The sequence below is a fragment of the Schistocerca serialis genome, chromosome 3 (genome assembly GCF_023864345.2).
Source record: "Schistocerca serialis cubense isolate TAMUIC-IGC-003099 chromosome 3, iqSchSeri2.2, whole genome shotgun sequence".
NCBI classification, from domain to species: domain Eukaryota; kingdom Metazoa; phylum Arthropoda; class Insecta; order Orthoptera; family Acrididae; genus Schistocerca; species Schistocerca serialis.
The window spans coordinates 237,701,863-237,725,881 of NC_064640.1; the positions used below are offsets into that span (position 1 = coordinate 237,701,863).

The 24,019-nt window shown below is 45.7% G+C and overlaps 1 protein-coding gene across 1 annotated transcript in view; it reads right to left on the reverse strand.

Moving 5' to 3' along the window:
* LOC126470772 (alkaline phosphatase-like) overlaps window positions 1-24,019 on the reverse strand; it is a 691,314-nt gene that overhangs the window by 453,944 nt on the left and 213,351 nt on the right. The gene's annotated exons all lie outside the window — the stretch shown is intronic.

Genomic DNA, 24,019 nt, shown 5'->3' on the forward strand with positions numbered 1-24,019 from the left:
TGCGCACACCATACACCACCATAAAGATAAGAGGCAGTACAACATACCTGTGCACACCATTTTGCGTGACACTGACCAGGGCCACTACAGCATGCCTGCACACATCTTACATTACTACCATACTGACCGAGGCAATACAACATATCTGTGCGTACCATTTACCACCAAGCTGCCCAGAACTAGGGCAACATGCCTGCATGCACCATACACCACCACACTGATCAGAGTCAGTACAACATGTTTGCACACACAATGCACCGCCATACTGGCGAAAGTCTGTACAACATACCTGCACACACCATACACCCGAGCGGTTCTAGGCGCTTCACTCCGGAACCGCGCTGCTGCTATGGTCGCACGTTGGAATCCTGCCTCGGGCATTGATATGTGTGATGTCCTTAGGTTAGTTAGGTTTAGGTAGTTCTAAGTCTAGGTGACTGATGACCTCAGATGTTAAGTCCCATAGTGATTAGAGCCATTTGAACCATTTGAACCACACCATACATCGCAATATCGACTAGAGGTGATACATGTATACACACATTATACATCACCATACTGACTAGAGGCAGTATAACATGCCAGCGCACACTATCGCCGCCACACTGACTAGAGGTAGTACACACATAAAAACCATACTGTAGTAAAATATGCCTGTCTTAATCCCAAAATACACGATTAACAGATGAATGAGTAATGGAAGCACTTTGTGTTACTGTTTTCTATGTGTGGTGTAAAGTACCCAATAAGCTCAGAAGTATCGTTGACTGCGGGTTTACACGAGGCAAAATCGTGACCCCAATTACAGAGTAATTAACAAAAGATAAATTAAATTAGAAAAGTTTTTCTGGAATTTCAGAATTATTTTTAATTTACTTGACGTTGGCATTACTTTACGTCACGAACCAAAAAAAAGAGTGGTAAATAAGCATTAGATTTCAGTGGAAGGAATCTGTCAGATACTTAACCATTCTCACTAATGGTTTAAAGAAATGCTCTGGTCTTAAAGCTGTATCCAAAACAGCTCTCTGACTTCGTGCTTCGCTGATCATACTGAGTTCCTCAGTTGCATAGCTCCACTAGCAGTTGTTTCTTTCTACATAATATCGCTCGATTTCTTCCCTTGCTCTCTTCCACACTCGGCTATTGGTCTCTGTCTCACTACCTGGTTTTTGACAATAATTGTTGCATTATTGTCGTTTGATCAGAAATGTAACTTTTGACTGCCTACAACCTTAATTGTTTTATTTTGTTATAACTAGTATATCCTAACATAATGAACTGCTGCATCATTACACAACAAGTATGTTTCAGAAGGCACTCACAACAATGCCAATGGTTAATTGCGGAAGATATGTATACTTGCAGCCGCGCAGGATTAGCCGAGCGGTCTGGGGCGCTGCAGTCATGGACTGTGCGGTTGGTGCCGGCGGAGGTTCAAGTCCTCCCTCGGGCATGGGTGTGTGTGTTTGTCCTCAGGATAATTTAGGTTAAGTAGTGTGTAAGCTTAGGGACTGATGACCTTAGCAGTTAAGTCCCATAAGATTTTACACACATTTTTTTGTATACTTGCAAACCATGAGTATCCTGGTTAGTGCAAAACTGAGTGACATCGGTGAGAATAATGCAACGCCACTCGTCAACAAACCATGCTTTCCGGTTAGCATACCAATCAAGATGCAGCTGTCTGTTGTGTGAACGGCTGCCTACGCATGGCGGCGGAGATGCAGTAACCTGGCTTCTGCTAGTCTCCAACTAACGGCGAGGGAGTGTTCTAGTCAGTCGATTACTTGTACCCGGACGGCAGCAACAGATGTGAAGGGGTTATGATGTGCTTGGCCGACCGTAACATTAATGACACGCGTCATTCTCTCCACGGTCCTAATCAGTCCAAAATCGGACTACTATTATATCCAAACCCCCGCATGCCTGAACGTCGTACAGCCCTGCCAGACGGTCACATGTAGAGTTACAATGATGCTGTTTTCAAAATCTATCAGACGCTTGTATGATTGCCTGAAACCACAAGACGGCATTTTTTTCAGTTTGTCATGAACCTTTACACTGCTCACTGATCACCTGACACAGCTCACTCCCATCATACAGGGCGCAACGAAGCGACACAGTCGTTGGATTGTAGTTGGACTTACGAGGAACAAATTCAGAACAGGAACTCCTGTTACGTTCAGTGACGCTTCAGAACATCGAAGTTGTAGAGTCACACGCATGCGGCTAGGCCACCTCCTCAAGACAACACCTACAACCCCTGGACGTTTGTCGGTTCCGTTTCGTTATACTCTGTATGTACTGTTAGGCTTGATAACATGGTCACAGGAAGAGACCACCAGTGTAGTCTGGTGGCTTGTCGTATCATCACACATCATTTTTACAAAAAAAGATCATTTCAAACCCCAATCACCTCCATACTGTCGACGGCAAGGTGATGTAAGAAATGAACTACTCTATCAAGATACCCACCTGGCATCGAGTCACATCTATGAGCGAATTCTAAAACATAGCACTGAAAATAATTTTTATTTTGTCCTCCTTTGTTTTGAATAGGTTTTGAACACCTTTATGTTTTCCGATGTTCCTCCTAAGAGTCGTCAAGCGTATTTTCTCAATTGTTTCAGCAGGTACTTGTCATTTCGTTTTTGCGAGCTGTAACTGGAGTCGCCCAAAACAAATACTGCTCATCACGTCTTTCATGCTATGTCTAATGTCGATGGAAAGCGTCGGTTTGTTCCCTGTTACGAACGAAATAATATTTAAAACAGAATTTAAGTATCCAGTCGATACATCTGTATCCAAACAGTCTAGTATGGCCCGTCGGTGTGGCCGAGCGGTTCTAGGCTCTACGGTCTGGAACCGCGCGACCGCTACGGTCGCAGGTTCGAATCGTGCCTCGGGCATGGATGTGTGTGATGTCCTTAGGTTAGTTAGGTTTAAGTAGTTCTAAGTTCTAAGGGACTGATGACCTCAGAAGTTAAGTCCCATAGTGCTCAGAGCCATTTCAACCATCTATATATAGTCTGGGGGACGAGTCTTTGGTCTTTGTTTATGTTTCGTTTTAAACAATGTCTAGTGCGGCGGGTAGTACCAGCCCAACACAAGAAGCGAAACGGAGGAAGAAAAGTGTGCTACACACCCAGGCCCGTGAATTCGTGTGCTCTGTGAGGGATTACTTTGAGAAAGAAAAGGACAAAGATGGGCCTTTAATTCCTGTTGTTCAGGTTGTGAAGAGAACTGCAGCAGCATTGAAAATAAGTAAGAATACTGTTGTAAAGATAGGGAAAGAACAGTATAGTGTAGATTGTGACGAGCGTGGCACAACAAAGCTGCACACACCAGGAAAGAAGCGACAGAGAAATAAGCAGGTGACAGCTTTGGACGATTTTCAGAAAGACGCTATTCGTCGTCATATATACAGCTATTATAAGAGAAGGGAACATCCCACTCTATCTAAATTACAGGTGTCGCTTCAGAAAGACGATCTTTTTAAAGGGAGCAAATTTTCATTGCGTAAAGTGTTGAAAGACATAGGCTTCAGCTATTCACTGTTTAACGGACGCAAAATATTAATGGAAAGGACAGATGTAGTTGCATGGTGGTGCAGATTTCTGCGCAGGATCATGGGTGTGGAATTCGAAAGTATAGTGTGGTTAGATGAAACTTGGGTCAATGCCAGCCATTCTTTACATAGAGGCTGGAATGATGGAACGCCCGAGGGGACAATGGCAGTGCCTGTTGGCAAAGGAGGGAGTATTAATGTCTTACATGCAGGAACATCGAAAGGTTTTGTGCCAAACTGCTTGAAAAAGTTTCGGTCAAAAAAGACGGGAGATAACCATGAAGAAATGAACAGTGTGGTATTTCAAGAATGGTTCGAGACATCGCTTATGACGAATCTGACAAGTCCATCAGTGATTGTTATGGACAATGCGCCTTGTCATTCCGTTGTTCACGATAAGGCACCAACCTTGGCAACAAAAAAAGACGATATCATTCAGTGGTTGAAACGGCGAAAAGTAGATTTCAGAGAAGATTTAAGGAAGGCGGAACTGCTCGAAATTGTGGCACAAAAGAAACCCCAATTTCCAACATATGTAATTGACGAGATTGCTAAAAGGCACGGGCATGAAATCGTTCGGCTTCCTCCATACCACTGTCACTTCAATGCAATTGAAGGAGTGTGTGCGCAGATAAAAAATTACATTGCTGCAAACAATAAAAAATTCACGATCTCTGAAGTGGAAACTCTCCTTCCAGCAGCTATCAATAAAGTGACAAGCGAGACGTGGGCTAAAATTGGCGGCCAAAACCGAAGGGGTTGTGAAAGAATGCATCGAAAATTTAATTATACATCTGGGAGAGAGCAGTGATAGTTCGAGTAGTGCTGAGGAAGACAATGTCAAATCAGATTCTGACAGTGATGTGAGTGGTGTTTTTCCATTACAGTAACTACAACGTATTCAGGAATGTAAGAAGGGAGTTTGCTATCGATCTACAACCAGATCATCATATTGTGAGTACTTTCTTCAGATTATAACAATACACTGACCAATTATTCTGTAGCTTGTAGTAGAACAAATTAATAATGCTAATACTTAGCAATGGAAACGAAAACTGCTAATGTTCAACAGCTTGCGAAAATAGTTTTCATTTCAGTTGTGAAGTTTAACAAATAACTTTATTATGTTTCAGCATCTTAGATACTTGTACTAAATAGCTCTTATCAGTTTTCGAGTTAATATATTTCAAGCATCAACTTTAAATAAATTCACGCGTACCAATACGACTTGTATTTTGTCTCGCTTTTATTTCTGCTGCTAGAGAATGCGTGTAGTAGACAGGGCGCCGCGTGCTGTGAGCCACGTTCGGCAACAGCGCCGTCTGCCCGCCGGAACTGTCAGTGCCAATCACTCGTCTCACGGACTATAGTATGAGACTCGTTTTATCGATATGCAGTAACAGAGACAGTAAAACACGAAGAATGATAAGTATTCCAGCAGTGCCAGTATCGCCATGGCCTGCGCCGATTGCAACGCTATGTAGTCGCGCTGCTCAGTCGCTGCTGGAGTACTGGTTTTTCTTCGTGGTTTACTGTCTCGTTAATTAATATACCCAAGAAAGATGTTCAAATGTGTGTGAATTCCTAAGGGAACAAAGCTGCTGAGGTCATCGGTCCCTGGACTTACACGGTGCCTAAACTAACTTAACGCTGAAGGCAACACTCACACCCATGCCCGAGCTAGGACTCGAACCTCAGGCGTGACGGGCCGCGCGATTAGTGATATAGCGCCTCTAACCACGTGGCCAATCCGCGCAGCTATAGATAAAACAAATATTGCATTAGACTAATTTTGTACTGGTCTACTGAAAGGTCACGTACAATTCCTCAACAAAAAAAGACTTTGTTCGTAACGCGACACAAACCGATGCCTCCAGCAACACTGGACGTCGCATGAAAGATGTGATAAGCTGTATTTGTTGTGAGATGACTGCAGCTACACGTTGCAAAAACAAACTTGCAAATATATACTGAAACACGAGCGACAATGTGCCTGACGACTCATAGGATCCCAACGACAAACTTCCAGATGATTTTGAGGGATACCTACATTACTGGCCATTAAAATTGCTACACCAAGAAGAAATGCAGATGATAGATGGTTATTCATTGGACAAATATGTTACACTAGAACTGACATGTGAGTACATTTTCACGCAATTTGGGTGCATAGATCCTGAGAAATCAGTACACAGAACAACCACCTCTGCCCATAATAACGGCCTTGATACGCCTGCGCATTGAGTCAAACAGAGCTTGGATGGCGTGTACAGGTACAGCTGCCCATGCAGCTTCAACACGATACCACAGTCCATCAAGAGTAGTGACTGGCGTATTGTGACGAGCCGGTTGCTCGGCCACCATTGACCAGACGTTTTCAATTGGTGAGAGATCTGGAAAATGTGCGGGCCAGGGCAGCAGTCGAACATTTTCTGTATCCAGAAAGGCCTGCACAGGATCTGCAACATGCGGTCGTGCATTATCCTGCTGAAATGTAGGGTTTCGCAGGGATCGAATGAAGGGTAGAGCCAAGGGTCGAAACACATCTGAAATGTAACGTCCACTGTTCAAAGTGCCGTCAATGCGAACAAGAGGTGACCGAGACGTGTAACCAATGGCACCCCTTACCATCACGCGGGGTGATACGCCAGTATAGCGATGACGAATACACGCTTCCAATGTGCGTTCACCGCGACGTCGCCAAACACGGATGTGATCATCATGATGCTGTAAACAGAACCTGGATTCATCCGAAAAAATGACGTTTTGCCACTTGTGCACTCAGGTTCGTCATTGAGTACACCATCGCAGGCGCTCCTGTCAAAGGTAACCGCAGCCATCGTCTCCGAGCAAATAGTCCATGCTGTGGCAAACTTTGTCGAACTGTTCGTGCAGATGGTTGTTGTCATGCAAATGTCCCCATCGAGACGTGGCTGCACGATCCGTTACAGCCATGGGGATAACATGCCTGTCATCTCGACTGCTAGTGATACGAGGCCGTTGGGATCCAGGACGACATTCCGTATTACCCTCCTGAACCCACCGATTCCATATTCTAACAGTCATTGGATCTCGCTCAACGCAAGCAGCAATGTCCCTATACGATAAAGCGCAATCGCGATATGCTACAATTCGACCTATATCAAAGTCGGAAACGTGATGGTACGCATTTCTCCTCCTTACACCAGGCGTCACAACAACGTTTCATCAGGCAACGCCGGTCAACTGCTGTTTGTGTATGAGTAATCGGTTGGAAACTTTCGTCATGTCAGCACGTTGTAGGTGTTGCCATCGGCGCCAACTTTGTCTGAATGCTCTGAAAAGCTAATCAATTGCATATCACAGTATCTTCTTCCTATCGGATAAATTCGCGTCTGTAGCACGTCATCGTCGTGGTGTAGCAATTTTAATGGCGAGTAGTGTACTTTGTATCTTCATGTAATGTACCCACGGTCTCAGGCGGGTCGTTACTGAGATACTGCATTTCGTTCGGTTTCGTGCCCCATTTACCTCCGTATCTGTACTGCACTGAAAATAGTACAAAACAGTTCAAATGTCGACGTTATGTGCTGCATGTCTTCTTTCCATTCGCTCACGGTACCTTCTGTTTAAAAGAGTAATGCGCTCTTTTAATATGTTTCTCTCAAGTGTGTATTCAGCACTTCACGACTCTGTCTAGAGTTTTGTTGTCCATAACTGTTAGATGTGCGTTAACAGTGATACAAAGTAATACTATGGACAGGCTTATTGATGAGTAGTTGGTCAATACAGGGTGATTTTTGTCCCCCGTGTACACACTCTAGGGATTGATCGATGGGAGGATGAGGAACAAAAAAGGTCAAATGAACTTATGTCCGGAATACATGGTTTCCAAGCTAGGGTTTGGGTTGTTTGTGGGAGGAGACGAGACAGCGAGATCATCGCTCTCATCGGATTATGGAAGGACGGGGAAGGAAGTCGGCCATGCCCTTTCAAAGGAACCACCCCGACATTTTCCTGGAGCGATATAGAGAAATCACGGAAAACCTAAATCAGGATGGCGGGACGCGGGATTGAACCGTCGTCCTCCCCAATGCGAGTCCATTGTGCTAGTTTCCAAGCTATGGACCATTTATTTAGTCATAGGTTGTTACAGAGGTTGCGGTCTAATACGCGCTGTCTCACTCAGCCACAGTTACAATATATGTTGAAAATGGTTTCCATGTGCCTCAAAGCATGCGTGTATGCGCTGTAGCATGTTCTGTCTCACACGTTCACATCGGCCAGGCTGTATCCGAACAGTGTCAAAGGCGGCATGAACACGCTGCTCCAGTGTCTCCCCATATGAAATGGGCTCTTCATACACGATGCTTTTGAGATGGCCCCATAACCAGAGATCAGCTGAACGAGCAGGCCATGTGGCTGGACCCCCTCGTCCAATCCATCGACCAAGGACGACATGATTGAGATGCGTCCGGGCGTTAACGGTGAAGTGGGGTGGAGCACCACCATGTAGCAGCTACATAACCCTTCGAATCATCAATGGCACTTCTTCCAGCAGGGGAGGCAAACTCACCCGCAAGGAACGCCGATAGTTCCGGCCTGTTAGGCGACGTGGAAGGAAGACTGGTCACAAAATACGGTCGCCAGTTATCCCGGTCCACACATTCCGGCTGCGTCGATGCTGATGATTCATGTCACCATACCATGGAGGTTCTGCGTACTATTCCACAGATGACAGTTATTAAAGTTGAAGATACCACTCCGCGTAAAGGTGGCTTCATCTGTGAATAGAATGAATGACACAAATCCCGGAATCGTGGTTGCCCGGTGAAGAAACCAGTGATAAAACTGCTCTCGATGCCGACAGTCTGTCGCTAGTAAGCCCTGAATGCGCTGTAAGCGAGACGGGTAGTAACAATTGTCATGGGGAATGTTCCACACGGTCGTCTGGCTTACCCTGTACTGGCGAGCCAACTGACACGGCGGTCGCCTTCCACAGTGTCAATCATTTTCCTCCAGGTCTGGTGTCCGAACATTTCGGGTACTTCCTTTATGATTTCCTGCTTCCTGAAACGACTCTGCCTCAGACAAAGAGCAAAACACTGCTGCAAACATTGGATGCTGCGGTTGTTGTTTGTGGTGTTAGGTCTCCTGGTACAACTTTGCTCCCCGCTTCCGTAACTAAACGCCATGTCGGCAAGCTCTCGATTCGAATACGGAACCATTGTGTACAACGCTGTAACACATTCAGTACAAGGTGAGTCAGTAAGAGAACGACACGGACACAATATTACCAGTTACTATGGCAAGAGAGGGCCCTAGACCACGACATATAAGAACAGTACCACCCTCTAGGAGGAAACCATGCATACTGTAACAGTGACTGCATGGTACAGCGTGTATTAGACCGCAGTCTCAGTAACTAAATATGATTGAATAAATGGTCTCTAGCATGGAAACCACGAATTTCCGGACATAAGTTCAGTAGACCTTTTTTATTCCTTATCCTCTCATCGATCAGTCCCTACAGTTTGTACACGGTGGAAAAGATCAATATAGCTGGTGTATGGATTCACTGGATGCAAAGGAAGAGCGATACAACCACTTTACGCTGAGCTGCTCCCTCACCGATGGAAACTACATCGCTGTACTTCTGCATTTGGTATTTTCGCATTACTCTGTGTTGCACATCATGGTTATCGCATGTTACAGATTTATTCACTGTTGTGAAGGTCTTTTCACAGGAACAAGGGTGACTAGGGATAAATAAAATTGCCTTATACTCTGTAACGATCCGCCAGAGTGCGCTCACCATGTACGAAGTGAGTCAGCTGACCCTAGAGATGTCGTTTCATGCAAACCACAACGTTATATCTGGCCTCCAAAAACCACGCGCGAGGTTTCCACACTTTCTCGCTCGCTACGTCCAAAGTATTAGTCAAATGGTTCAAATGGCTCTGACCGCTATGGGACTTAACTTCTGTGGTCATCAGTCCCCTAGAACTTAGAACTACTTAAACCTAACTAACCTAAGGATATCACACACATCCATGCCCAAGGCACGATTCGAACTTGCGACCGTAGCAGTTAGTTAGTTAGTTAGTTAGGTTAGTTAGGTTTAAGTAGTTCTAAGTTCTAGGGGACTGATGACCCCAGCTGTCAAGTCCTATAGTGCTCAGAGCCATTTGAACCATTTTTGGAGCACTTACGAATTGTAAAATTTACGTTTGTTTTAATTTCACCTAAAATTTTTGTGAATTTTGGCAGCATAAAATAAACAATGAAATCATTGTATTCGTCAGGCCTTCTGATGCGAAATTACTGTGCTTGTGAGGACAAACTTTGCATCGAATTTTCATCGTAATTCGTTTTGGTGCAACGTTTACAAAAGTCGTTTTTCATTCATTGCCCTCACGGGCACGTTTAAGTCAATAATGTTAACAAAATAGCCGGCTATACTGGCGACGTAATAGCCCAATAAATGGAGACCAGAAAATGTCGAATATTGGGAATAATTTGTGTAATCCGAAATTTGTGTACAGTGGTGGGAGTGAGTGCCACGAACAACATACTAGAAATCCTGACCGGTGAGGGATGAGTGTGAGAGTGGAAGTGGGTTTGAGGGTCACTTTTCTGCGTTTTTCTTGAATAATTCGAAAACAATGGCCTGCAGCGGAACTGTATCCTAGTATAAAATCTAACCACATTAAATTTCCTACAGAAAGGTCCTGTTCATTTTCTCTGCAGGATTAAGAATTTGTGCGTAGCGTGCGAGAGAATATGGAATTCTCGCACATATTTTTGAAGGCCAGATATAGAGTTGCGAGTTGCATGAAACAACATTATTAGGGGCAGCTGTAACACTCTGTATATACCGGGTTATTTCCTAAGTGGTCAGGTGGATTTTGGCTAATGTTTCCGCATATTTTTTCAATTTCGGTTTCGACAGAGTGTAGATGGACTCGGGCCAAACAAATACCGCTTATCACATGTTTCATGCGTCACCTAGCATCAACGGAAAGTACCTGTTTGTTTCCAGTTAAAAAGGGAAGTATTTTACAGCAGAATTTAGCGTGGCCATTCGATAGAAAGGTCCCAAATTAGTTTATTGTGGTTTTCAGTTTAGAGATATGTAAACTTCCGGGTAAAAAAATACTGTACCATTTTTGAGGTTTCCAGTTCACTCAGGATTTACTGTTGCAACAGTAAATATGGACTACAAAAAATGATTTCATTTACAAATAAATAGCACAAGTGGTTCTGAGGTTCCAGTTATCGATCCATGCTGAAATGCCCATATTAGTACATGGTGTAGCCCCACGGGCGGAAATGAACGCGCTGACACTGGCATGCAACTGATCGTACAGATGACAAATACTGTCAGGGATACGTTATGCCACGCCAGCTCGAGCTGTTCCCGTTGTTCTGTAAGAGCTGTTGGTTGTCGAGTCGCACGAGTCACTTCTTGTCTAATCATGTATCACACCTGCTCCATTGGAGCGAAGTCCGGAGATCGTGCTGGCCAGGGAAGTTGCTGCACGTCTTGCAGAGAACGTTGAGTTTTACAGGCAGTATGTGGGCGAGCATTACCCTATTGTAACAACACATCACCTTCCTGTTGCAAGAACGGCAAAAGAATGGGTCTAACAACTTTCTGCACATACTGAGCGCTGGCTAGCGCCCCTCCAGAAACACCAAAGGTGAACTAGAATTGTAGCTTATTGCATCCCAGTTTATAAGATCTGGAGTGGGACCAGTGTGTGTTGGAGGAATGCACTCTACGAGATAGTGCTCACAAGGTCTACGTCCTAAGCACAAACGATTATTACTTGCGTGCAGGCAGGATCTCCTATCATCACTGAAAATCACAGTGCCCCAATGCATCTTCCAAGTGACCCTCTCACGGAACTAGTCAAGACGTGCACGTCTGCTGTGGCGTGGGGGGAAGACAGGCTAGAGCTGTGGGTGCTCTTAATCTCACTGCTAATAACAGGGCCGCAACAGTTTGTGTTGCCATGACTCGTCACAAGTCCTCATATCTGTGCCGTGGTAGCTGTACGATCTGCCACTGCTGCCCTTATCCGGCCGGAGTGGCCGAGCGGTTAACGGCGCTACAGTCTGGAACCGCACGACCGCTACGGTCGCAGGTTCGAATCCTGCCTCGGGCATGGATGTGTGTGATGTCCTTAGGTTAGTTAGGTTTAAGTAGTTCTAAGTTCTAGGGGACTTATGACCACAGCAGTTGAGTCCCATAGTGCTCAGAGCCATTTGAACCATTTTTGAACTGCTGCCCTTACAATAAGAGGATCCTTGCGGTCTTCTGTGCTGCGGGGACGTCGAGAACCTCGTCTACGTGTCTGAGAATGTTCACGTAACTACTGATACCAGCATCGTTGCACAACTGACGCAGCACGTCCAACTCGTGTGGCAGTTCTCCGAAAGGATCATTCTGCCACTCGGAAGTCCACTATTTCACTTCTTTCAAACTCGGCCGGTTGGTTGTAGGGAGCACTAGTGCATCTCCGTGGCACGGTTCACAAATCTGCATCACACTAAGCCATCTGGCTGTAAGCATTCCCTATGAAAAGGTTGACACAGATGGTGCTATGGTAGCTATGCCACAACGCTATCTTCTGGTGGACGATGTTGAAACCATTATCAGTACGTCTACTATCTCCAAAGTGGCATATGCAGTCGTCGGATCAAAATCGATGTCGTCTTTCCAGGAGTATTAATTTTTTTCCGGCAATGTACGAACAGGGACTGTAAAACACGATAAAACCTTTGTTAGCCACGTGTTTGCCCTACTTACCCGCGCTGTGTGCTACCTCTGTACAGCAGAGTACTGGTTATTTTTCAGAGCTTATTATTCTTTTCAATACATATCGCTAAACCGTATATCACAATAGACCTAGGACTGTTTTATCGAACGGACGCGTTAACTTCCACTTTAAAAATAATTTTGTTTGTGACTAGAAACAAACCGATGCTTCCTGTTGACACTGAGCGTCGTATGAAACATGTGACGAGTAATAACATTTTGGGCTGACTCCATCTACACACTGTAGAAACGAAATTGAAATATGTGTTGAAACACCAGACAAAATGCAGCTGATTTTATCGAAATTCGGAGCTTTATTGTGAATACTTACAAAAAAATTATGATTCATGGTATTGCCCATCGCTGGCCACTACATTCTCTCATCTTTCGGATAGCATACGAATCCCGTGGCTGAAGAACTGGGCGTCTTTTATGGGAATCCATGAATCGATTCGATTTTGCACTTTCTCATATGATAGGAAGTGCTGGTCAGCCAGGCTGTATGCCACTAATCGAAAAAGGTGGTTCTCATAGAGAGAAACGTATGGAGAATACCGCGGGAGTAATAGGACTTCTCATTTCAAGGTTTCCATGTATATTTTGACGGGTTTTGCGACATGGGGTCGAGCACTGACCTGCTGCAAAATCATCTTTACGTGTCTATAGCTGTATTGTGGCCGTTTGTATTTCAGGGCTGGGCTCGAACGCATCAATTGCTTTCGATGGTGATGTCCTGTGACTGTCTTCGTCTATGCCGGCCGGGGTGGCCGAGCGGTTCTAGGCGCTACTGTCTGGAATCGCGTGACCGATAAGGTCGCAGATTCGAATCCTGCCTCGGGCATGGATGTGTGTGATGTCCTTAGGTTAGTTAGGTTTAAGTAGTTCTAAGTTCTAGGGGACTGATGACCTCAGAAGTTAAGTCCCATAGTGCTCATAGCCATTTGAACCATTTGATCTGTCTTCGTCTGTTTCAGTAACTACGAAAACGTTCTGTCTTCCACCGCCATGCCGGTCTTCGACATATAAATCACCGTTCTTAAGGCTTTGAAAACATTCTCTGCACGTTCTTCCACTAATAGCTACCTCACCATTGGTCTTATCGAGCATTTTAAGAGCCACAACCGCAGATTTCTTCATGTTAAGGCAGAAAATTAAAACTTCCGGCAAATGGCGAGAAATGGGTACGTAATTTGACGTCCTTAATCGAGAATAACCTTATGATGCAATCACAAATCGACTAATATTTTTATGGCATTATGTGTACAGATGCCTAAGCTTATTGTATTAAATGGTTCAAATGGCTCTGAGCACTATGGGACTTAACATCTATGGTCATCAGTCCCCTAGAACTTAGAACTACTAAAACCTAACTAACCTAAGGACATCACACACATCCATGCCCGAGGCAGGATACGAACCTGCGACCGTAGCAGTCGCGCAGTTCCGGATTGCGCGCCTAGAACCGCTAGACCACCGCGGCCGGCGAAGTCAAGAAACATGGCATCTACTTGGCAATCGGTGTCTATGGCCCTCTGAGTCTCGTGGACGAATAGCGGGTTTCACACAATCGTCTTTTACGAAATCCATGCTGATTCCTACAGAGTAGAGTTTTAGTCTCCAGAAAAGTCATTATACTCGAACATAATACGTGTTTCAAAATTCTGCAACTGATCGACGTTAGAGATATAGGTCTGTAGTTCTGCACATCTGTTCGACGTCCCTTCTTGAAAACGGGGATGACCTATGCCCTTTTCCAATCCTTTGGAACGCTACGCTCTTCTAGAGACCTACGGTACACCGCTGCAAGAAGGGGGGCAAGTTCCTTCGCGTAGACTATATAAAATATAGACTGGCAATTGCAAGAAAAGCGTTTCTGAAGAAGAGAAATCTGTTAACATCGAGTATAGATTTAAGTGCCACGAAGTCTTTTCTGAAAGAATTTCTCTGGAGTGTAGCCATGTATGGAAGTGAAACATGAACGATAAACAGTTTAGACAAGAAGAGAATATAAGCCTTTGAAATGTTGTGCTACAGAAGAATGCTGAAGATTAAATGGGTAGATTACCTGACTAATGAGGAGGTACTGAATATAATTTTCTGAAAGTATTTCCCTGGAGTGTAGCCATGTATGGAAGTGAAACATGAACGATAAACAGTTTAGACAAGAAGAGAATAAAAGCTTTTGAAATGTTGTGCTACAGAAGAATGCTGAAGATTAAATGTGTAGATTACGTGACTAATGAGGAGGTAGTGAATAGAATTTGGGGAAAAGAAATTTCTTACAAAGTCTGACAAGGAGAAGGAATCTGTTGGTAGGACACATTCTGATCACCAATTTAGTACTGGAAGGAAGCGAGGGGGTAAAAATCGTAGAGGGACCCCAAGACATGAATACAGCAAGCAGATTCTGAAGGATGTAGGTTGCAGTAGTTATTCGGAGATGAAGAGGCTTGCACAGTATAGAGTAGCATGGAGAGCTGCATCAAACCAGTCTCTGGACTGAAGACCACAACAACAACATTACTAAAATATGCATTTTCAGTGATAAACCGCACATAAAAAAATGGTTCAAATGGCTTTGAGCACTATGGGACTTAACAGCTGAGGTCATCAGTCCCCTAGAACTTAGAACTACTTAAACCTAACTAACCTAAGGACATCACACACATCCATGCCCGAGGCAGGATTCGAACCTGCGAGCGTAGCGGCCGCGCGGTTCCATACTGAAGCGCTTATAACCGCTCGGCCACAACGAAGCGCACATAACCACTTAGCTGGATTGTACATTGTTTTCTCAAAATTGAGTGTATACCTTTGCCTGTATTTTCGCAATTTCTTTTGTTGATTCATGTTACATTGGGTCTGCGCTCACCAAGTTCCTTTACTTTCATCATAACCGCATGTGCCTAAATTTTACCTGACAAATTACCCACTGAACCCATATTGTGCTGTTTTCGAACTCGTGTTATGTCACGGTTATTTGCAAAAACTCACTTAACCCATGCATAATATTCCCACAGAAAGAAACTTTTCGGTGGTATAGCGGTTCTGGCGCTGCAGTCCGGAGCCGCGGGACTGCTACGGTCGCAGGTTCGAATCCTGCCTCGGGCATGGGTGTGTGTGATGTCCTTAGGTTAGTTAGGTTTAAGTAGTTCTACGTTCTAGGGGACTTATGACCTAAGATGTTGAGTCCCATAGTGCTCAGAGCCATTTGAACCAAAGAAACTTTTACGTTACCCGTAGTCAGCAAGCAAGGAAACTAAAGTAACGGGACATACTTCACTCACGTACGTATTTCTAGCGCTTTTTACACTAATCAAACGTGAAACAATTGCTAGGTGGTGATAGTTATGTTACCGTAATCTAGTGCACACAGACAAATCTATTACAACGGTGGATAGAATAGCCAATTGCAGAAACAAAAAAGACTTTGTAAAAAAACTGTAAAAACAATAATACTTAACCTTAATTAATGACTCAGTCAAGCATATCAGAGATACACAAAAACAGGGATTTGATAACGAAGTTTCAGCATCTCTGTTCATTCCCTTTTGATGTAAGTAATGGAACGTGAAATTTGTGTGCAGTTTGGAGCGCCACCCTGAGGTTGATACGCCAGACCCTTCGGGACGTCCATAAGAACTGTACTCCAAGGAAGCCACGCTCCGAAACGTCTCATACATAGAACTAAGCGTCATTTCAAGGCACAGCCTTAAGACTTGCTAATGCCTGTTCGGAAAACATCGCTTGATATCACATATCAGCCGGCCGAAGTGGCCGTGCGGTTAAAGGCGCTGCAGTCTGGAACCGCAAGACCACTACGGTCGCAGGTTCGAATCCTGCCTCGGGCATGGATGTTTGTGATGTCCTTAGGTTAGTTAGGTTTAACTAGTTCTAAGTTCTAGGGGACTAATGACCTCAGCAGTTGAGTTCCATAGTGCTCAGAGCCATTTGAACCATTTGATATCACATATCAACAGCTCCAAAAGCAGTGACCACCATTTATTAAATCCTTGTGGGAAATATACGAAATGCGCTCTGGTAATTTAAATTCTGTAATGCATTTTTGAGAAATGTTGTAATGCATATTTTGGGACAGATCTGCCACAGAGCCTTTAATTACGAACCGCGCCTGATCGCAGGATAAGTTTGGGTTTGAAGAAACCGGGTTCCCGAGTTGGGAGTCGCCATCGCCGCCCACCTACAACAACAGTAAACTGGCGTGAGGTCAGTCGTTTGACGGCGCGTTTCGGGTCGGGCCCGCCCGCTGCCGGCGCGCCGTAGGGCACGGAAGCTCGCACTGGGGCGTATCGCTTTCCAGTCGGGTGTGCCGCGGCAGTCCTCACAGGGGAAGTGAAGCGTCTCCCATAGCCTCTCCTTCCCAAGTGGCTCTTTCCGCCTTCCCGTGGTGCCGGACGTTAAGCTTGGCATTCTGCCTTGCGACGAAAGGGAGAGCTGCGACCCAACCCGATGCGAAAGCGAAGGGTGCGTGGCACAGGGGGAGCTGTGTCAAGGGACCGAACACCAGTCCCTTTCTGTTCGCAGGGCACAGACCAGCAGGTGCTCTGCATGCCGGCGACCTCGTTTGTCGGCGTGGGATCGCGGCGCGAGTCGGCAAGGGTGCTTCGCCGCGCCCCTGGGTAACCGGGGCGTGTTCTGCCAAACCCAGGAGGTGGTGACATCGCCTGGGCTAGGTTAGATGGGCCCAGACCGCCAAACGACTGGGGGACCGACCCACCACCTGAGTAGGAGTGGGTCCTTGGCCTTCAGGTGGAAACTCGGGCTAGTAGGCGGCGAAGGGCGAGGGGTGCATCCGCCTCTCCGGAGTGCGGGGTGCACTTGCCGAGGAGCGTCGAGTGAAATCGTCGACGACGAGGCCTTCGACGGGGACCAGTGCGCTGGCAACGGCGCGTTGAACCCTGCAGCTCTGGAGTGCCCTTGACCTAGGGGCGAGGTCGGTGGGCGAGCTGCAACAGTCCCCCCCCATGCCAGAAGAGCCGGTCCGGGGCAAGAGACGGACTCCCACCTTATTTTCACTCGTTAATCAATATGGCTACACCTGAGACGAGTGAATCGAGTGCGCTCAAGCGAGCATCTGTGATGCTTGATCCCTCTCCTCAAGATGAGACGGGACTAGCAGAAGACGAAACAGTGACGCAAAGACATGCACGTATCACGCTGCTCTTGGAGCAGAATATCAAAAATGGCAAGATAAGTCAGGCGGCATTGTCCATTATTAAGAATGAGCTGGCTGCATGGGCCATAGCCCACGCCAAGCTTGAAGGCCGCGTAGAAGAGTTGGAAAAAGAAAATGACCGTTTGAGAAAGCAACCAACAAAAACCTGGGCTGGGGTGGTCGCGCAAGCGCCGCCAAAGCCAACCACGAAAGAAACGATCGCTAAGGTGACCAAGCGGTCAGACACGGCGGTCTTTCTAAGAACTCTACCGGGACAGGACACTAGTGTTAAAAAGATACAAGAACTGTTGACTAAAAGTATTGACCCGGCGAAAGACAAAATCAGAATAAATAAGGTAAAACCCAGTAGGAATTCAGTAATAGTGGAGGTAGCTACAGAGGAAGACAAGGAGAATTTGTTAAAGAATCCCAAACTGAACTCGGTGGTCAAGTGTGAACCACCGAGAAAAAGAAACCCACTAGTCATATTATACGATGTACCATCAACAATGACGAACGAAGAATTGTACAAAAGCATAAAAGACCAGAATTTTGATCAAATGGCTGAAAACGAATTTAAGGACTCTTTCAAGTTAAGATTTAAAACGGGACCTCGTGATCCTGATGTTGTCCATCACGTCGCAGAGGTAACAGCACCAATGTGGAAGCAAATCATGACAATGGGCAGACTATACATTGGCTTCCATGCCATCAATATTAGGGACTACCTAGTGGTACCTCGTTGCCACAATTGTGGAGACCTGGACCATATTCTAAGGCATTGTACCAGGGGGTCGGCCTGCTCCAGGTGCGGTGAAGATGGTCACACACGTAAAGAATGCAAAGCTGCAAGCGTATGCATTCCTTGCAAAAGACGAGGGAAGAAAAGCTGCGGAGCCTCAGGACGAAATTGCCCTACATATCGCATGTTAGAGCAAAGACTTATATCTAGAACTGATTATGGCTGAGTACGTTAAACAGAACAGGATGCCAAAGAGGAAATCCCCTAGCAAAAGGAGGAGGGATGCCATTAGGGCAAGTAGATTCAAAGAATTTATAAAATCTTTCTTAAGGGACTCAATACCTGAAACAGTCGATAAAAGCATCCAAACAGATCCACCTGAAACAGCTGATAAAAACATCCAAACAGATCCACCAAAAATAGATAAATGTTTTCAGACAGAAACTATTCCCATGGCTACTCCCTCCTCTCTTAGCAGGGAAGTGAAGCCGACTAAACATCTGCACCGGCAAAGGCATCCTGGGCCTGAGGTCTCAGCAAATGACAGTAATCAGAAAATAGAAAAGCCTGTGCAAGAGAGCACAATAACAAGCTCTCTAGAAACCCCAGTGGTTAGACTACCACCAATAGATCCGGTTCGGATCTATCCTAACTTAGAGTTCACCATGCAATTGGCGAGATTGGAGCAGCCGGCTACCTTGACCACTGCCTTACGACATGTGGTCCGTGTAGGGCACGAATATGGAAGAAGAGTCACCTTCTCGGTAATGGAGGCTGTAGATAGAATACAGCTTAAGTCAGTGAATCTCCCCACTGACTTCGGAGCCCTGCGAGACTTACTCAAGAAAGTTTTCGAGAGACGTGGAGAAAAGTTTGACTTAAACGACATTTACGAACAGTCAGTTTTGGCTAATGGACGAATCACGTATGACTGGAATAAGACTTGGCCGGACGATCACATACATACATACTTTCCATAGATGACGAAAATCACTATTGGCCAACTTAACACACACAACAGTCGACTTGTAATGCAGGAGCTGCGAAGGGAAGTGGAGGAGAGGAGGCTAGATGTGCTCTGTCTACAGGAGCCGTACTCCCTGGACGGAAAGATTACATTTACAGCCGCCACGTGGCAGGTAATCAGCCAAGGAGACAATCCAAAAGCGACAATAATTATTACAAACAAAGCCCTGAAAGTGACCACCTTATCACAGTACACCAATAGTCACTGCAACGTCGTGGAGCTGCTATCTCCCCGTGAATCGATCGTATTGATCAACATGTACTTTCAGTACGGAGATAACATTGAAACGCATCTCGACCATCTGACAACAGTAACCACGGCGTTGCGGGGACGAAGGATGATAATTACGGCTGACATAAATGCAAAATCCCCCCTGTGGCACAGCGGCACAAGGGACACCAATGGAGAGAAAGTAGAGGACTTTATTATGGCATCACAGCTAGTAATAGCCAATCAACCTGGTAATCCTCCAACCTATGCGGCGGGAGGAGGACCGGGTACGAATATTGATATAACCTTAGCCACCCCCAATGCAATTAATACGATACAAGAGTGGAAAGTGGAAGAAAACGCCACTACAAGCGATCATAATTTAATTACGTTCATTGTAGGTGGAAGGGGATCTTGCTGGGCCACGGGGTGGGAGATGCAGTTTAATTACAGAAGGGCTGATTGGGAACGACTAGCCAGGGAGTGCGTCATTCCTGCCTTGCCGGAGGGTGAAGTAGACCTTGACATTGACGTAAACGACCGAGCAGAAGAACTGACTAACGCTATAACCAGCGCGGTGAAAGCTGCCGTACCAACCAGGAGGAAGGCCATTGCAGCCTCTCCATCACCATGGTCGCCCGAATTAGAGAATATGCGCCGGTCTGTTAGAAGGCTGAGAAGGTATTACCAGCGCAGTGTCGTCTGGCCAGAACGGCAGAGATGGCTGATGCAGTATCGGGAAGCTAAACTTCGTTTTCAGAAAGAACTCCAGGCTGTTAGGATACAAAGCTGGGAAAATTTCGTCCAGAGCCAATTGGCATTGGACCCCTGGGGTACACCGTATAAATTAGTACGAGAAAAGATCCGCTCTCCACTGGAATTAACAACAGTCAGGCATGGGGACAGGATGACGGAATCTTGGCAGGAAACTGCTGAGGTCCTCCTCCGGTCCCTGCTGCCTGACGATAGCGCGGATGGAGAATCTGTACAGCAACAACAACTAAGACGAGACAATCTAAATGAATACATTAACAATACGGCAGTCTACCCTTTCTCAGAGGAAGAGGTGGCTGCCCACATAAAATCACTTAAAAGAGGCAAAGCTCCCGGGCCAGATGGCATTGTAGCTGAGGTGGTGCAGTTCCTAGCTCCCCAGCTAACTGCACCACTCACTCACTTATATAATGAGTGTCTGATACAGCAAAAAATTCCAAGGGTGTGGAAGTCCGCAAACGTGGTCATCATTCGGAAAGGACCAGATAAAGATCCTACAAACGTAAAATCCTATAGACCAATCTGTCTAATCAATATACTAGGGAAAATATTAGAAAAGCTACTTGCTGACAGACTGGCTGCACATAGAATGCTGCGTGGGGTGAGCGACAGACAATTCGGCTTCAGGCCTGGGCGATCAACATCTGATGCGATCGCCCTGGCTGCTGAGGTCTGTGGCTCTACCCCACACAAGTATGTGGTGGGCATTATGGTTGACATCAGTGGCGCCTTCGACAACTTGTGGTGGCCTTCGCTCTTCTCCTGCCTGCGGGAGAAGGGGTGTCCAGGGCCGCTATATGGTTGTCTGAGGAGCTATTGTGAGGAACGGGAGGTCTGGCTATCATCCTCTAGCAAGAGAATTGGAAAAGTTATAACTAAAGGATGTCCTCAGGGTTCCGTGTTAGGGCCCCTATTTTGGGACATCCACATGGAGCCCTTATTAGACACACTACAACAAAGTGAAGAAGTGCTAGAGGTGATAGCCTATGCGGATGACCTCCTCCTGCTGGTCGGCGGCCGTAGCCGCGAAGACATCGAACCTAAAATAGAGAGTGCTTTAAACAAGCTACAACTATGGTGCCAAAACACCAAAATGACGGTGTCACCAAGCAAGTCGACCTACTTACTATTGAAGGGACAACTAATCCGCAACCCAACTGTACGAATCAACCGCTCGCCGGTTCTTCGGAGACGTGACGCACGATATCTGGGCATCATCATTGATGAGAAGTGGAACTTTGGAAAGCACATTGAAACCGTAACCCAGAAAGCACTACAAACGCTGAATAACCTCATATCAATAGGACACAGAAGATTTCACCTTCCATCACATCTGATAAAACTCTACCATAACAGTATATTAACACCGATAGTGGGTTACGGTTCGGGGATCTGGGCACACAGGCTCACGAGGGTGGTGCCCGCCATGACAGTGAGAAGGGTTCAAAGGAGCATGATTTTGAGATCGGTAGGTGCTTATAGAACAACACCAGGGGGAGCACTACTAGTCCTAATGGGGCTTTGCCCCCTGGACATTAAAATTAGGGAGCAAGCTGCATGGTTCTGGATCAAAAAGGAAAATATAACAAAAATAGAGGAGATCTTAGGTGTTAGGGCAAGGGACAAGGGAGAAATTCGGCAAAGAGGAGTACAATTATGGCAAGAACTTTGGGATGCGGATGTAACAGGGAGGAGGACACATGACTTGATACCAAGTATTAGGGAACGGCTAAAAATGAAACACTTTGAACCTACCAGGGGGCTAATCCATTTTCTCACTGGACATGGACCCTACCCGGCATACCTATGCCGGTTTGGGAAAAGGGCCACACCTGTTTGTGAATGTGGTGAACCGGAGGGCACTCCCGATCATGTGATTTACGAGTGCCCCCTCTTCAATGATGTTGACTCTACATTACGGGACCAACTACCTAATCACGACACCTATAACCTAATAAGACAAGAAGACACCTTCCATATTATAAATAAACTTGCCAACGAGGTATCACAGAAGGTGTTAAGGGAATACATGAGGGAACAAGATTAAATAGCACCGATCATGACCATTGCTCCCTACTCCCATTCCGCCTGCGCGGGGATAGGCCGACCCTTAGTCTGGAATCCGCCACGCGCGGGATTAGGGGGGGTGGGGAATATGATAAAAACCCGAAATTGACAATACACTGAAGAAGACGTAGATTTAGAATTAGTTAGTAGGAATTAGATTAGAAATTTAGATTTTAGAATCCTGCAGCGATTTACAACCTGGCCAGCCCAGTGTCAGGGGCACGCCCATCGGGATTAGCTCGATGGGCAAGGCAATATAGTAGGTTTGTACACTGCTGACACACTTGTGACGCTGCAGGAAGTAGAATGTAGGTTAGCCAAAAACTTAGAGATTAGCATAAACTATATGACTGCCCATTTAAACTAACCTAGCTGTAGCTCACAACTAAATATAAAATAGAATTAGCTGCAATTGTAACTAACAGTAGCAAGTAAGACCCACTAATCAAGTAAGGAGGTGGGTTGTATGTATAATTATTAGTTGATGGTTAATAAAGAATTTTTCTTTTTTAAAAAAAAAAAAAACTATGAACATGCGTCGTTGGCCACTGTTAGAAACGACAGGGAATCATGAGCAATAGGGAATGGAGATATTGCCTTTGTCGCCCAGGTGCAACCAACCTCTACAAGAGAAACCTCAGCCTCAAACTGTGCTACATGTCGATGGAGTGGATACCTGTTTAGTTAATCTGTCGTTGTTGGTAACATCTGAGCCACATACCGCACCTCAGATGTAAAAGAGATGCTCGTGAATACGGGATGCTGCTTGAGTCAGATTGTACATCCCTAGCTGCTCGTAGGAATTCCATGGAAGTCTACGATCAATCTTACACTCCCAGTAGTATTAGTGGGACCCCAGAAGAGCTCGGTAGGGAGTCCTCTTCGTCAGCCTTAAAATAAAAATAAAAGCAGAATGTAGTTATAGGGCACAATTTTGACATAATCAGTTTGGTGTTGCTGCTAAGGAAGAAGAAGCTAGCTGAGACAAGCTTACGCCTCCCCCCCTCCCCTCATCTATTCATCACTAAAAAAAGAGTTGGAAGGGCTAGCAGAGCTTTGAAAAGGCTTCGTGATGGCACTGTGCCAGCAGAAACTTCCACTGTCCAACAAGCAGCAAAAGTATTGAGTAAGAAGAAATCAGGAGGCTCGCCGATTGCCTGTGAACTCCACAACACGTTCAACTCCTGCAGGTGTGTTGTGGAATGCCATGACATCATTGACATCTGCGTTAAAGTCGTGGAGGACCAACTGTCATAAATAGGAGCAATACGAATCAGAAACATAATGAAAGCAGTAGACTGCGTGCTGTAGAGACACCTGCGTTGATTTTACCCTCAAATGAAACAGCATTACACGAATACAGGAAAGGTGGATACGTCTTAAGATACGACCTTTTATACCAACTGTAACACGGTGTTGCAAATATCAGGCGTTTGAGTTCACAACTGTTCACTGCTATGGCATGTGGCAGATGCGGACAATAACCACATGATACAGAATCGCCGTGTAGATTCTCATCGAAGTGCTTCAACTTTCAATGCGACCGTCCTGTGTAGTTCAGTGAATACGATGTATGCACATCCGAGTGGAAAACTCAGAAACTTACCGTGAACATGATGAGCGTTGAAGTCGATGCAGCTTCCAAGCCT